General features: G+C 41.3%; 1 long non-coding RNA gene across 2 annotated transcripts; it reads left to right on the top strand.

Annotated features, from left to right (window-relative positions):
• The first annotated feature begins 10,339 nt into the window (after nucleotides 1-10,339).
• On the top strand, nucleotides 10,340-16,105 carry LOC106565045 (uncharacterized). Of its 2 annotated transcripts, none has more exons than XR_001319591.2 (6): nucleotides 10,340-10,622; nucleotides 12,657-12,725; nucleotides 14,489-14,609; nucleotides 14,698-14,781; nucleotides 15,377-15,508; nucleotides 15,658-16,105. It is a non-coding gene; the product is annotated as an uncharacterized lncRNA (long non-coding RNA). The 2 variants fall into 2 exon arrangements; XR_001319592.2 differs by having other exon boundaries at nucleotides 12,657-12,748.
• The last annotated feature ends 269 nt before the right edge of the window (nucleotides 16,106-16,374 follow it).

The raw sequence follows: 16,374 nt of genomic DNA, 5'->3' as shown, positions 1-16,374 counted from the left end.
TTCCTGGCTTTTTCTTTGGCTTAAGCCAACTAGGCTCTTAACTTAGCAACTTTATTGATCTTTACAGATGGCATAAAATTTTTGTTATTAAGGCACATGAACGTTCACATGTTAGAGAAGGCATTTCTGCCAAAAAACACATTTTGATTAAAAAAATATTTTCTGCGTTCAAACGGCTCTCCTGTGAAGTCGTGACTTGCGACATACGCCTAGCTTCCTGAATCGGGTCACAAATAAGCTGCAAAATTCTAAATGTTACAGGTAGGCAAAGTCTCACAAAGGGGCTTCTTTCTCTGACGGGATATAACGTTAGCTAGTCAATGTTGTTAGCTAGCTATGCAGTGCCCTTTGGATCTCATAACTCTTGGGGGGGAAAGTCTATATTTTTTGTTTTTGTAGTGTTCTAATCAGAAAAAGGACATGTTTGACTTTCAGAAAAACATATTGGTCAAGCTCAGGCACTTAATGTTTTTAGGTGCACTTTCTAACCTGCATAATCCTAACAGGGTGGAACCTAACAGGGTAATGGAAATGTGGAGCCTAAATTAGCTATAGCTCTGTGAGTGAGCAAGATTGAGCTAGCATATTGGTGTACACCCATCATGAGGTTGCTACAACCTAGCCTACGAATGAAAGTTTACAACGTTGTCACGTCCTGACCAGTATAGAGGATTATTTGTATTATTTGGTCAGGGCGTGGCAGAGGTATGTTTGTTTTGTATGGTGTTTTTGTTTTGTGTATAGCTTAGAGGGGTGTGTTATTTATGTGTTCCAGGGTTTTTTGGTGTATGTTTTAGTATGAGTAGGTTCTAGATTAAGTTTTCTATGTGCAGGTTTGGTTGCTGGACTCTCAATTGGAGGCAGGTGTTTCTAGTTGCCTCTGATTGGGAGTCCTATAAGTAGGTGTGTGTTTTGTTTGTCACTTGTGGGTAGTTGTATGTTAGCACTGCTTTTGTTTAGCCTGCTACACTGTCCCTGTCGTAAGTTTTGTTTATTGTTTTTTTCCTCGTGTTCACATTTAAAATAAATGATGATGAGCACGCAATCCGCTGCATATTGGTCCACTTTGTCCGACAGCGATTTCAACATATCTTCTGACGAAGAGGAATGTGACAAACGTACTGTAGGTGCACAGGTCGAGAAATTTGAGTAATGAAGGTGACAGACAGTGACACATTCAATACCGCCGTGCACACTCTTGCCTGCATCTAGTTAGAAATGTTTTTCAACAGAATCGGCGGAATGAATACACCCATGATCACACGCAAATACAGAACTAGCAGCCACGTATGTCCCGCATTATCACTTTGATTGTTGTATATATAATTCCTTCTCGCATCTACACTCTCTCCTTCTCTCACATTTTACCCTTGCTTGTGGACATCAGTGCATAACACAACAGCTGTCTGTGACCAGGCGAAAAAACATTTCCAAGACAAACTTTCATACCATAGCCTCTAACCGCTACACACAGTCTACATGGTTTCACCATAATAGCGTCATAGTCAACATAGCTAACTAGAACTAGCGTGTTATTAAACCTGCTACAATCATGCAGTACAGTGTACAGCAAACCGTTTAGCATTTACACCGGCAGGCCCCGGTGGCAATACATTTATAAAAACAAAAGTTTACATTAACTTGGAAGAGTTCCAGTGTTGGATAGCCTTAGCGATCTAGCTAACATAGCTTCCCTCTCTGTTTGAACGGATGTTTGAGTAGCCTAAACTAGCTAGCTGCAATCACAAGCTAAGTAAGTGAAAATGAAATTTAAAGAAATATACAGTATAGAGATATAGCTCTCTCTCCCTTCTCCTTAATTTGTTCAAAACTGTTCAACTATTGTCTTTCTCTCTTTGAGCCAACTACTCACCACATTTTATGCACTGTAGTGCTACTTAGCTGTAGCTTATGTTTTTAGTACTAGATTCATTCTCTGATCCTTTGATTGGGTGGACAACATGTCAGTTAATGCTGCAAGATCTCGGATAGGTTGGAGGATGTCCTCTGGAAGTTGTCATAGTTACTGTGTAAGTCTATGAAAGGGGGTGAGAACCATGAGCCTCCTAGGTTGTGTATTGAAGTCAATGTACCCAGAGGAGGACAGAAGCTATCTGTCCTCCGGCTACACCATGGCGCTACCCTACAGAGTGCTGCTGAGGGTACTGTAGACCTTCCTTGCAAAAGTGTGTTTTAATCAGTTATTCGGTGACATATGAATATAATTGAATATACTTTTATCTAAAAAGGATTACTTTTTTATGTTTCAATATTTTTGTTCTTATGAAATTCACTGAGGAGGATGGTCCTCTCCTTCCTCCTCTGAGGAGCCTCCATCGGTGTACACTTAAACAGGATTTTAACTTCTCTATCGAACAGATTTTAACATTTAAACATTTGGTAAATGTTCTCTATAATTTAGCCTAACAGGTTGGAAATGTATGAGTGGGACATACTAACAAAATGAAACAGTGTTTATATTTATTTAGATTTGCAACATTGTTTTCAAACCAAATAAATTACACTTCCTGAAAGTGGTGTCATTGGAGGAAGGGGTTGTTGAGTAACAGGTTGGAAAGTGATATCAGGGACATACAGAAAATCTTAAATAAAATATTAATGAAAACAATAATCCTTAAAAAATAGCATTATTGATGAGAGAATTTAAAGGGATACTTTGGAATTTTGGCATGACGTCCTTTACCTACTTCCTCAGAGTCAGATGAACTCATGGTTACCGTTTTTTTGTCTCTCTGTCCAATATGAAGGAAGCTAGAGGTAGTTTTGTGAGCCAATGCTAAGTAGGGTTAGTGTAATGACAGGAAGTCTATGGGTATCTGCTAGCATGCTAGTAGATACCCAAAGACTTCTGCTTGCATGCTAGTAGATACCCATAGACTTCTAGGAGTATAAAATAATGAAGTAAGATTAAATATTTTATGGCTTATATTTCTCGTGAAAGTTGATAACACCCGAGGACATGGCAAAAACGCCTATATCCACTGAAAAAAAGTGTTAAAATAGCATAAAATTCCCTTTCCAGATCCACAATTGAGTTAAGGTAAAGGACACCTGAGCTTATGTTTAAAGCAATACTTCGGGATATTGGCAATCTACTTCCCCAGAGTCAGATGAACTATTGGATGCCATTTCTATTTCTCTGCGTGCAGTGAAGGAAATTGCTAACTAGTGCTAGCGCAAATGTTAACTAGCGTTAGCATAATGACTGGGAGTCTATGGTATCTGTTAGTATGCTAGCAGATACTTATAGACTTACAGTCATTGCACTAACGCTAGTTAGCATTGGCTCACAAAACTACCTCTAGCTTCCTTCACCTGGTTATACAAAGGTAAACAACCGGGGGAATTGAGTGAGATTAAATTGTTGCTCCTTGAGGTGGCTAAGTCTGGATATATTGTTTGCAACCCTGTCTAAGAGAAGCCTGGGTTGTATGCTGGGACAGACAAACCTGTGCACACACACACACACACGCGCCAGGCACTGAGCCACTGCAGAGGAAACAAGCAGAGGTTAAGACCAGGGGCGTTGCTAGGATTTTAGGAAATTGAGGGCTTAGCCCAAAGCCAGAGGAGGAACCCTATTAGGGGAGTCCTGGAGTCTCCCCCGGAAGAAAATTATTTAATTTCAACAGCTAAATGCATCAGTCTGTTGCACTTTGAGGTGAACATTGAGAGATTAGATCTAATAGAATCCACTAATTGAAATTATATTCAATAGCCAATACAATATAAATAAAATACAAGCCATTGAGGTGGGTCTCTCTATTCTGAAACACATACATCTACAGTGTTTTGCCAAAAATCTCCATACCACTCAACTTCAAACAGACTCTGACCTGTCCAATGAACCAAACTGCTTAAAGAATCCCACAGTTACGCAAGCAGCCTGCCTCTCTCAAAAAACAGTACAATATACACTGTGTACAAAACATTAGGAACATTGGTCTTTTCATGACAGATTGACCAGGTGAAAGCTATGATCCCTTATTGATGTCACTTTTTAAAATCCACTTCAATCAGTATAGCTAAGCCCTGTGTGCCATTCAGAGGGTGAATGGGCAAGACAAAAGAAGTGCCTTGAACAGAGTATGGTAGTAGGTGCCTTCCGAACCGGTTTGAGTGGGTCAAGGACTGTAATGCTGCTGGGTTTTCCACGCTCAATAGTTTCCCGGATGTATCAAGAATGGTCCACCACCCAAAGGACATCCAGCCAACTTGACACAACTGTGGAAAGCATTGGTGTCAACATGGGCCAGCATCCCTGTGGAATACGTTTGACACCTTGTAGAGTCCATGGCCCGACAAATTGAGGCTGTTCTGATGGCCAAAGGGGGTGAAACTATGTTAGGAAGGTGTTCCTAATGTTTTGTACACTGTGTACATTTCAGTAATATAAAATAATAACATGCTTGTAACGCCCACAGGTTGCAATGATAGGGCAGAGCCAACGTAGACTTGAACTGGTTACAAAACCATGGAAACACATCAACAAACACAGAATTACAAAAATAGGTAGTTTATTACATGGTCATTACAATGTTAAAGGAAGGAAGTGAAAACACAGAATCCTACTCATTACGCCACGTGCTTAATTACGCCACTTTATTTGTGAGCCGACTTCACCATGGGCTTTGAAGGGCCGCTTGGCTCATGCCCGGTTCCAAAATGGATGCAATCAACTTTCACCGGTGCCAAACACACCAGATTAATCAAATCCTCTCAATCACAGAGCTTCTAAGTAGTGTGGGGGACGTCATCAATTCACTTTTTGATGAAGCCAATGACTGATGTGGTGTACTCCTCAATGCCATCGGAATAATCCCGAAACATATTCCAGTCTGTGCTAGCAAAACAGGCCTGTAGCTTAGCATCTGCTCCATCTGACCCATTTTTTATTGATCGAGTCACTGGTGTTCCCTGCTTTAATTTTTTACTTGTAAGCAGGAATCAGGAGGAAAGAATTATGGTCAGTTGAATAATGGTCTGCATATTTGTGTGTGGAGTAAAGGTGGTCCAGAGTTGTTTTCCCTCTGTTTGCACATTTAACATGCTGATAGAAATTTGGTAAGACCAATTTAAGAATCCCTGCAATAAAGTCCCGGGCCACTAGGAGCGGCGTCTCTGGGTGAGCGTTTTCCTGTTTGCTTATGGCGGAGTACAGCTCATTGAGTGTGGTCTTAATGCCAGCCTCAGTCTTTTTTTCTTACCTTTATTTAACTAGGCAAGTCAGTTAAGAACAAATTCTTATTTTCAATGACGGCCTAGGAACAGTGGGTTAACTGCCTTGTTCAGGGGCAGAACGAAAGATTTTTACCTTGTCAGCTCGAGGATTTGATCTTGCAACCTTTCGGTTACTAGTCCAGCTACTAGAAATACAGATGAAAACTCTCTAGGTAGATAGAGTGGTCTACAGCTTATCATGAGATACTCTACCTCAGGCGAGCACAACCTTGAGACCACAACCTTCCTTAGATATCGTGCACCAGCTGTTATTTACAAAAATACATAGTCCGCTGCCCCTTGTCTTACCAGACGCCGCTGTTCTATCCTGCCGATATAACGTATAATCAGCCAGCTGTATGTTGATAATGTCGTCGTTCAGCCATGACTCTGTGAAGCATAAGATATTACAGTTTTGAATGTCCCGTTGGTGGTTTAATCTTCCACGTAGGTCATCGATTTTATTTTCTAAAGATTGTACGTTTGCTAGCAGAATGGAAGGCAGTGTGGGTTTATTCGATCACCAACAAATTCTCAGAAGGCAGCCCGCCCTCCAGCCCCCTTTTCTCCACCTTCTCTTCATGCAAATGATGGGGATCTGGGTCTGTTCCCGGGAAAGCAGTATGTCATTCACATCGGGCTCGTCGGTCTCGTTAAAGGAAAAAAGGATTCTGCCAGATCATGGTGAGTAATCGCAGTTCTGATGTCCAGAAGTTATTTTTGGTCATAAGAGACGGTAGCAGCAACATTATGTACAAAAGAAGTAACAAAATAAGTTACAAACAACGCACAGAAATGAACAAAAAAATATATTAGATAGGAACATGTAAAACGTCAGCCTTCTTCTCCGGCGCCATCTTAAGTCCAGTGCATTCCACTGAATACACGCATTTGGAAAGGGTTCTTGATGGTCTTTGTAAAGCAATGCATTTGCTTCTCCATCCACATTACCTTGTATGCATCCTCCACATGTGCCGATTAGCTAGCTCATCGTTGACAATAGGAAAAGTGAATGGGTAAAGAAGTTTTAAGTTTTTGCTAAGGTCATTTTAAGATGTCAGACTTGAAAATCCGTTCAACCGTTTTGGCACAGTGACTCACTACCCAAACCAGACACAACTGGTTTCAAGTGGCCAAGAGACGTCATTTGATCTCCTACTGCTATCTAGTGGACGAACTGGGAATCCGACAGAGGATATATTTACATCAATCAATTTTGCCAACTTCCTCTGATCAACTAAGTCAACAAAAGAGGACTTTGTTTAGACTTGCCCATAAAAAGGTTTAATGATTTGCATCTCTTCAGCTTTCTCCTCATATGTATATCATTCCTGTAAGACAAAAAGGTGCATTGCACAAGACCTGCACTTTTAAAATGGCTGTGTTCTAATGGGAATATGCACATGTTTAGAGCACTATCGTTAGGTAAAAGATCTGACAAATTTTGGAACAGTAATTGGTGACACATTTTATCTGAAAACTAGATGTTAAAATATCTTATTCTCCAACATGTGGACAATTGGGGGACACACCAATTGGATACCCATTGTTTTAAAGCGTGTCTTTGAGACTGCAAGGAGTCTTTGATCATTTGAATGTGAAGACTGTTTGGGGCTGATGAGTTCAGTGAGGTATTGGGGGCCAGAGGCATTGAGGTTTTGAAGACGAACAGGAGGATTTTGAAGTTGATTCTGAATTGGATGGGTAGCCAGTGGAGAGAGGCTAGAATGGGGGCGATATGGGCAGATCTCCAGGTTCCTGTGAGGACACTGACAAGATTTTTCTGCACAAGCTGCAGCCTGTGGATGCTTTTTGAGGGGAGACCACCAAGGAGAGCATTGCAGTAATCGAGTCAGGAGGTGACGAGGGAGTTGACCAGCTTTTCCAGATCAGGTTTGGAGAGAATAGGAAGAAGCTGGGTGATGTTTCTCAGGTGATTTTTGCAGACAGATTTTATGTGGTCGGAGAAAGTGAGAGAGGATTCCAGGAGGAGACAGTTGGAGGACAGTGGGATGTGGAGTAGCTGCCAATGGTAAGGGTGGTGATGGGACTGGTTTTGGTAAGATGGTGAGTGCCGATGAGGATTGCTTCTGTTTTAGTTTTGTTGAGTTGTCGGCGGTTGATTGACATCCAGGCCTTCATATCATCCAGACAGCTGGTGAGGGTGTTAATGGAAGAGAGGGAGTCCGTGGTTGTTTATTTGTAGATCTGCATGGAAGCCTAGCAGTTGAATTGGATGCCGTGTTTCCTGATTAGGAAACCAAGGGGGAGCATGAAGATTATGAATAGGATGGGACCTAAGAGCCTTGAGGGACACCACAGGTGATTGTGGTGGGTTCTGCCTTGGTGGGATTCCTAAGGCAACATATTGTGTGCAGTTTGAAAGGTATGAGGTGAACCAGTACTGTCGAGACCTATGTGTTCTTTCAATCGACCCAGGAGGATGCTGTGGTCAACGGTATGGAAGGCGGCACTGAGGTCAAGGAGGACGTGGATGTTCAGGAGTCCACTGTCAGCTGACTCGAGGAGGATGTTTACCACTGTGGTTGGGCCTGAAACCAGATTGGAAAGTCTCAGAAGCCATTGAAGGTCAAGTGTGATTGTAGTAATTTAGCTACAACTTTTTCCATAACTTTGGACAAGAAGGAGAGGTTGGAGATTGGTTGGCAGGGTTCTCTTGGTTGAGGTTGGATCTTTTCAGATAACAGTTGATTTAAACTGGGAGAGAACAATGCCTGTTTGGAGGGATTTGTTGATCAGTTCCATTATTAAAGGTCTGAGAGTGGAGGAACAAGATTTCAATAGCGTTGTGGTGATGGGGTCAAGACCACAGCTTGTGGCCTTCATTTGTCAGATAGTGGACAACATCTCAGCAGGTGAGGTCTGAGTGAAGCAGCTCATTGAAGGTCCAGTATAAGTAGGTTTGGGGGATAGGGTGGTGGCTGGGGAGGGGTGAGGGGAGGTGGCGGCGAAGACTAAACTTCTTATGGCGTTAATCTTTATGAAGAAGTAGGTTGAGAATCTTCCGCAGTCATCTGTGGTAACCGTTGATGGGTGACTCAGCTGGTATGAGTAGGTAGTTGATGGTGGAAAAGAGGTTGCGCGGGTTTCCTCGGTTGTTGTCTATCAGGTTTGAGTAGTATGTGGACCTAGTGGATTTGATGGCTGCAACATAGGCAACCTGGTGTTTTTTTTTAAAGAAAGCAGGTGCTATTTTACAATAGTTCTATTTTGTTTGTTTTTACTTCTGAACTTCCGCTACCCTCAACCTCTCCCATCTATTACTGATGTTCATCCGGTTTGATTTCTATTTGCCATATCTTTCAAACTGTGCTCTTTCAAAAAAGTTCTCAACCTATAATAGTTTTATGGGCACAGTACGTTTTACATGAGTTATCTTGTTGTTATTAGTCCCAACCTTCAGCTCCATTCAACCCTTCCCATCTATCTCTTCTATTTGCCATATATTTTTTAACTATTTATTTTGTAACTATAAATTATGGGTTTTTTTATCAATTAGCATATTTCAGTTTAACCATAATATTTGTTGTATTATTTGTTCTGTCTTTTCTGGTGGATTAAATTGAAATTCCAACTAACTTTCTATGTCTTGTTTTAAAAATAGCGATATTTGGGAGATTATTTCCTTTTCAAATAACTGAAAGTGAGAGGTAGTAATCTGAATAAAGGGGAAAAGGCCTTTCTTGAACATAGACATTCTTACTAATTTGCTAGAGAACCAGTTATGATTTAAGTATAACTTTTCTATGACTGAAGCCTTTAGTGAGAGGTCCAATGCTTTAACATTGAATCATTGTATGCCCTCCGAATTCATTATATAAATAGGCTCGTTTAATTTTGTCTGGCTTGCTGTTCCAAATAAAATGTAATATTTTTTTTCTCGAATAATAAAAAAAAAACTGTTTGCTAGGTGTAGGCAAGACCATAAGTAAATAGATAAACTGGGCTATGACTGAAGAGTTAATCAGGGTGATTTTTCCACAATAAGAAAGGTATTTGCCTTTCCATGTTAGCAAGAGCTTATCTATTTTTGCTCTTTCTATTCAAATTTATTGGAGTGAGATCATTTCGGGATATGTACAGTGGTTACTCCACTAAAAGTTTTGCGATTATGCTACAGCGCTCAGAGGTAATTTGTAATTTAGTACGGTACCCTGCGTCACCACTTCATTGCTCCAGACCAGCGCAAGGGGAAGTTAAAACACTGGTTATGCTTTTGGATCCTACTGTTTCTCTAACTGACAATGAATGGACGACATAAACCTAAATAGAAACTGATAATTGTGCACGACTTCAGTATTACTTACTAAAACTGTTGTTACACTAAGGTTATTATTTTATTTTGTTAGGATTATTTTGCTCTTAATGTAGATCTGTAGCCCACTCCCGACCTGTCACATTTTACAGCGCCTGAGTGGCACAACGGTGTAAGACACTGCATTGTAGTACAAGCTGTTGCTAGGGGAAGGGAGGAGGAGTGTGGTGGGTTTGACCCGCCACACAGAGCAACACTTTAAGGGGCATTGCACTAATAATGGCGCTGGCTAGCGAAACGTTCCTGCTGTTCTAGCAGGTAGCTGGACAATAGACTTGCCTAGATGGAGGGTAAGGGGGAGAATTCTATCGTCAAATGTTAGTTCTAAATTAGGTTCTTTATTATTATTATTATGTATCACATCCGACCGTGATTGGGAGTCCCATAGGACGCCGCACAATTGTCCCAGCGTTTCTCTCCCTCTAAAAACAGAAATACATTTTTGGCCTTTACGCATATTATTCAGATTACAGTCACTCGCTTTCATTTATTTTTATTTTTATGAAATAACCTCATAAACTTATAGTGTAGAAATGTTATGCTCTTTTTGTAACCTTCATGTAACTAGGCAAGTCAGTTAAGAACACATTTTTATTTACAAGGACAGCCTACTCCTTCCTCCCGGTGGGGAATTGAACCCCGGTTCTTTTGCTAAACGGCCCTAAACCGTTTCCAATGCATTGTCAATTGGGTTTGTAAACCAACCTGAATGTAATATAATTCTGGCCACATGTTGACTCAGTGGCGCTTCTACATGCAGGACATGGGAGGGGGAGGCATTCACACTCTGTAAACAGGAATAGGTGCATCACCGGTCACTGAGCTGGCAAGCTAAAGTTAGCTAGTTAGTCATAGAAATGTAGGTTCAGCCTGTTAATTATATCAGTCCGATTTGACATATCTTACGAAGTCAGCATGGCTTAACAGTTTCTTTCGTTTTTGACCTCGACATTGTTGCTGGATAGATACTTTCATATCTAACATGCTGGCCAGCTAACCTCATATCTGGATGCATCACTCTAGTTCCCGATAGAGCAGCATACTGGTAAATCAACTTTGCTTTCAAACGTTGTAATCAACTGTAAAGTTGTTTTACATGCAATCATACAAGCTAGATAGATAGATATTTTGTTGAAAAGCCTGTTGTCATTCACTGGTTGTTTCTTTGGAGCTAGCTAAGCTTCACTAGCTAGCTAGGTGGATAATAATGTGATGTACAGTAGGCTACAGCAAGGTTACAGTATTACTGAATGACAACAATATAGCCTTGTCACTACTAGTTGGCATGTTGGTTGATATGGGGTGCAGAAGGGTAGCGTCGTTGGTATTCGTTGGGTCCCTTAACAAAATGTCATTGTTGACTTGGTAAAATAAGCTAATGGTTGTATGCACTCTCACTAGATATCATTTTTATTTTATTTATTTCACCAGGTAGGCCAGTTGAGAAGTAGTTCTCATTTACAACTGCGACCTGGCCAAGATAAAACAAAGCAGTGTGACAAAAAACAACACATAGTTACAGAAAAGTACAGTCGTGGCCAAAAGTTTTGAGAATGACAGAAGTTTGTCAGAATTTGTGGGGTTTTGTTTGTCCACCCGCCTCTTGAGGATTGATCACAAGTTCTCAATGGGATTAAGGTCTTGGGAGTTTCCTGGCCACGGGCCCAAAATATCAATGTTTTGTTCCCCGAGCCACTTAGTTATCACATTTGCCTTATGGCAAGGTGCTCCATCATGCTGGAAAAGGCATTGTTCATCACCAAACTGTTCCTGGATGGTAGGGAGAAGTTGCTCTCGGAGGATGTGTTGGTACCATTCTTTATTCATGGCTGTGTTCTTAGGCAAAATTGTGAGTGATCCCATTCCCTTGGCCGAGAAGCAACCCCACACATGAATGGTCTCAGGATGCTTTACTGTTGGCATGACACAGGACTGATGGTAGCGCTCACCTTGTCTTCTCTGGACAAGCTTTTTTCCGGATGCCCCAAACAATCGGAAAGGGGATTCATCAGAGAAAATGACTTTACCCCAGTTCTCAGCAGTCCAATCCCTGTACATTTTGCAGAACATCAGTCTGTCCCTGATGTTTTTCCTGGAGAGATGTGGCTTCTTTGCTGCCCTTCTTGACACCAGGCCATCCTCCAAAAGTCTTCGCCTCACTGTGCGTGCAGATGCACTCACACCTGCCTGCTGCCATTCCTGAGCAAGCTCTGTACTGGTGGTGCCCCGATCCCGCAGCTGAATCAACTTTAGGAGACGGTCCTGGCGCTTGCTGGACTTTCTTGGGCGCCCTGAAGCCTTCTTCACAACAATTGAACCGCTCTCCGTGAAGTTCATGATGATCCGATAAATGGTTGATTTAGGTGCAATCTTACTGCCAGCAACCTTGCCTGTGAAGCCCTTTTTGTGCAAAGCAATGATGATGGCACGTGTTTCCTTGCAGGTAACCATGATTAACAGAGGAAGAACAATGATTCCAAGCACCACCCCTCCTTTTGATGCTTCCAGTCTGTGATTCGAACTCAATCAGCATGACAGAGTGATCTCCAGCTTTGTCCTCATCAATACTCACACCTGTGTTTACGAGAGAATCACTGACATGATGTCAGCTGGTCCTTTTGTGGCAGGGCTGAAATGCAATGGAAATGTTTTTGGGGGATTCAGTTCATTTGCATGGCAAAAAGGGACTTTGCAATTAATTCCAATTCATCTGATCACTCTTCATAACATTCTGGAGTATATGCAAATTGCCATCATACAAACTGAGGCAGCAGACTTTGTGAAAATTCATATTTGTGTCATTCTCTGAACTTTTGGCCACGACTGTACAGTCAATAATAATAGAAAAATCTATATACAGTGTGTGCAAATGGAATAAGGAGGTAAGGCAATAAATAGGCCATAGTAGCGAAGTAATTACAATTTAGCAAATTGTGTGGTTTAGTGGCAGATTTTCAAAAGAAATAGACATACGGCATATCATCAGTAATTCTCAATCAGATGAGATACACAGCTAACCCATATTGAATTTCATTCATGAATGTGGACACTAATTATTGTTAATATTCCAATTCTCTAGGCCCTCCATTCCCAAACTTGAAGCCCCCTGTCCCCAGCTGGAAAGACCAGGAAAAAGTGATGGCTTAAGGTACAACTTCCTGTTGAGGAAATGTAAGACAACTCAGTGTCATATTTAGAGTTACTGACATGAATAGAAGCATATACAAGCAATCTATCAAATGTATTTTATAAAGCCCCTTTTACATCAGCAGTTGTCACAAAGTGCTTATACAAATACCCAGCCTAAAACCCCAAAGAGCAAGCAATGCAGATGTAGAAGCACAGTGGCTAGGAAAAACTCCCTAGAAATATAAGGGCACAAGGCGAGACACAGATGCAGACACCGGAGGCAGATGGTTTGAGTCTTTGATATTTATTGATCAATCCAAAAGGGGTAGGCAAGAGTGGTCGTGGACAGGCAAAAGGTCTAAACCAGTACAGGAGGTACAGAGTGGCAGGCAGAATGGTCAGGTAGGTGGGTACGGAGTCCAGAAAACAGGCAAGGGTCAAAACCGGGAGGGCTAGCAAAAAGAGAATAGAAGCAGGAGTACGGGAAAATGCTGGTTGACTTGAAAGACATACAAGACGAACTGGCACAGAGAGACAGGAAACACAGGGCTAAATACACCAGGGAAAATAAGCGACACCTGGAGGGGTGAAGACAATCACAAGGACAGGTGAAACAGATCAGGGTGTGACAAGAAAGGCAGGAACCTAGGAAGAAACCTAGAGGAACCAGGCTCTGATGGGTGGCCTGTCCTATTCTGGCTGTGCTGGTGTAGATTATATAAGAGTACAGCCATTTAGCCAGATTATTCTTCAAGACGTTTAAACGTTCATAGATGACCAGCAGTGTCAAATAATAGAGGGTTATAGAGGGTGCAATAGTTCAGCACCTCAGGAGTACATTCCAGTTGGCTCTTCATAGCTGAGCATTTAGAGGTTGAGACAGTAGGTCCGGTAGAGAAAGACAGGATCAAACAGCGGGTCTGGGACAAGTTAGTACCTCCGGTGAGCCTTGAGCAGGTCAGGGTTCCATATCTGCAGACAGAAACAGCAGAGACAGCAGCACGACTAGGTGGACTGGATACTGGGACAGCCAGGAGTTGTCAGGCCAGATAGTCCCGAGGCATGGTCCTAGAGCTCATGTCCTGCATCCTTTATTGAACTTGAGTGTAGATTAAGCCCTAGAGGTTTGTAACTTCACATGATTTAGCCTAGTTGTCAATCCAGATCTGAATATTTGATATCCTTTTTACTGTACACTGTTGATAGTAATTTTTCCCAAGCTAATCACTGAATGGCCTACTACAAGGATGTGGTCAGCTTGACACTTCTAAATCATAATAACACAGAACACACACATCAGATTGCAAGGGCAAGTACAATTAGCAGTTGGGAAAATGAAGTATGCTGCGTGGGTTGCCAGATACACACACACAAACTTAATTCATTTGATGTATTGTATTTATTATGGATCCCCATTAGCTACTGCCAAGACAGCAGTTACTCTTCTTCAGGTCCAGCAAAATTAAGGCAGTTATACAATTTTAAAAACATTACAATACATTCACAACACATTAGGTGTGTGCCCTCAGGCCACTACTCTACTACAACATATCTACAGCACAAAATCCTTGCGTACGTGTGTGTACAGCTTATGTTATCGTTTGTATGCATGTGTCTCTTCACAGTCCCCGCTGTTCCATAAGGTGTATTTTTATCTGTTTTTTAAAATTAATTTTACTGCTTGTACTCCTGTACTACTGTGCGCCTCCCATAGTTTGTTTTGTTTAGGTTAATGTCTAGTCAAGGCTTTGTCATTAAAATTATATTGTGCCTATTTTTCAGATCTGCCAACCTGCTCGGTGGGTGACAGGTAATCGTCTTTCCACTAAGCTGTTCCAGGCCTGGAGTGGCACGTTGGAACTTCCAGAGGCTTGTAGACCTGAAGCGGTGTGATGTGGTCCAGGTATTTATCAAACACACTCACTCAATCATTCACTCTGTTTTGTTGTATAATTATTTTAACTTAAGAATATTGTTCCTCTCTCTTTTAGATCTGACACAACTATTAGCTCAACCACAGTCTTCACAGCTGCAGTCGTCTGCATCTGATACACCGGCCACGACAGGTGATACAGGTAATTATCACATGCATGTATACACACATGCACACTCTCCCTCACTTGGGGCTCTATTCAATCACATCTGCTTTAGCCAACATCCACATAGCGGTTGTTTTGGCAGTGTCTGAGGTAGAACTGTGTTAGAGCTGTCAAATTCACAAGTGGCTCCTGGCATTATACCTAAAGCGGACATTGCCATTGGAAGAAACTGAGTCGTTTTAACAGAAATCTCATGCAGCCCTGTTTACAAGTTAGAACACTGGAATTTGAGATGTAATCAACACCTCGATTAGGCTTATAGAAATCCTCATTATTTAGTGTAATGATTTTGAATTTGAGCGTCATTATTTCTATAACCTACACTTTCTCGTTCTGAACTTGTAACCCGAGTAGGGCGGGTGTAGTTTTGTGACAATGATCAAGAACTGCTGCTTACTGGTTTGACAGATCCAACACAGTTACACCTCAGACACCACCAAAACATCAGCTATGCGGGTGTCGGCTATCGCCGGTTAACACTTGATCTGATTGAATCTAGGCCTTACAGTCATTCAGTCTATTTAGTTGTATGATTATTGTCAGTTAAGAAAATTGTGCCTCTGTCTTTTAGATCTACCATGCCCAGCAGTTCAGCTGCAGTCACAGCAGTCCACTGCTGTAGTATTTAATTTACCGGCTGCACCAGTTCCTACTACACTGGCCGTGAAGTGAGAAACTTTTGAGGATTCCCAGATGGATACAGGTAATTCAGAATTATATTGCATATGCTCACCCACACCAACAGATGTTGTACACACTGACATGTTGTTGAGCTGTATACTTACTGTCACTTTGTGCATCTCTCTTTCATATCTGCCATGCACTCCACCACTGCCTGGCAACCTCACCCAGAAGTACATACACTGGGCCTTTCAAGACTGATAAAGCAGAGATGGGTGGCTGACAAGGAATAATAAAACAACATACATACACACACACACACACACACACACACACACACACACACACTCACACACTTTATCCACAATGTAAATAAGTTGTAATTGCTTGTTTATTTAATGTTTGCTCCATTTTATTTTAGGATTGGAGATATCTACTCCTATATATCCATTATCAATGTCTGCGTAATTACTCTAAATATATATCAAGTCAAGGTGTGATTGATAATATTATAAAAGACTATGTGTACAGTTTTAATAAATTCTGTGAACACACACACACACACACACACACACACACACTACACCCAATGTAAATAAATTGTAATAACTTGTTTATTTTATGTATGCTCCATTTTATTTGAGGAAAATATCTTTAATAAAGTACATTCACAGTTAAAGTAATATCTTTGGTTTATTGGATATTTCTCCTAATAAAATGTGTGACCAGAAGGAAGTCGGCAGACCTGCAACCCCTGGACTGTGCAGGTTTTGTCACCTGAAGCTGAAAAATAGAGAGATGAGGAGGACGAGTGGAGTTGAAAGGTTCATCATTAATAACTGACACAATTCTATAATGAATACATATAATAATAGAGTGACCAATAGTTACTGTATTGTGATTGTTTAGTGTTTTATTTACTCAATCAAGTAGTGCCCCAAGGAGGGA

This window comes from Salmo salar, chromosome ssa12, assembly GCF_905237065.1.
Source record: "Salmo salar chromosome ssa12, Ssal_v3.1, whole genome shotgun sequence".
NCBI lineage: Eukaryota > Metazoa > Chordata > Actinopteri > Salmoniformes > Salmonidae > Salmo > Salmo salar.
The sequence above is the reverse complement of the archived record's forward strand: the minus strand, read 5'-3'. Positions and strand labels throughout refer to the sequence as shown.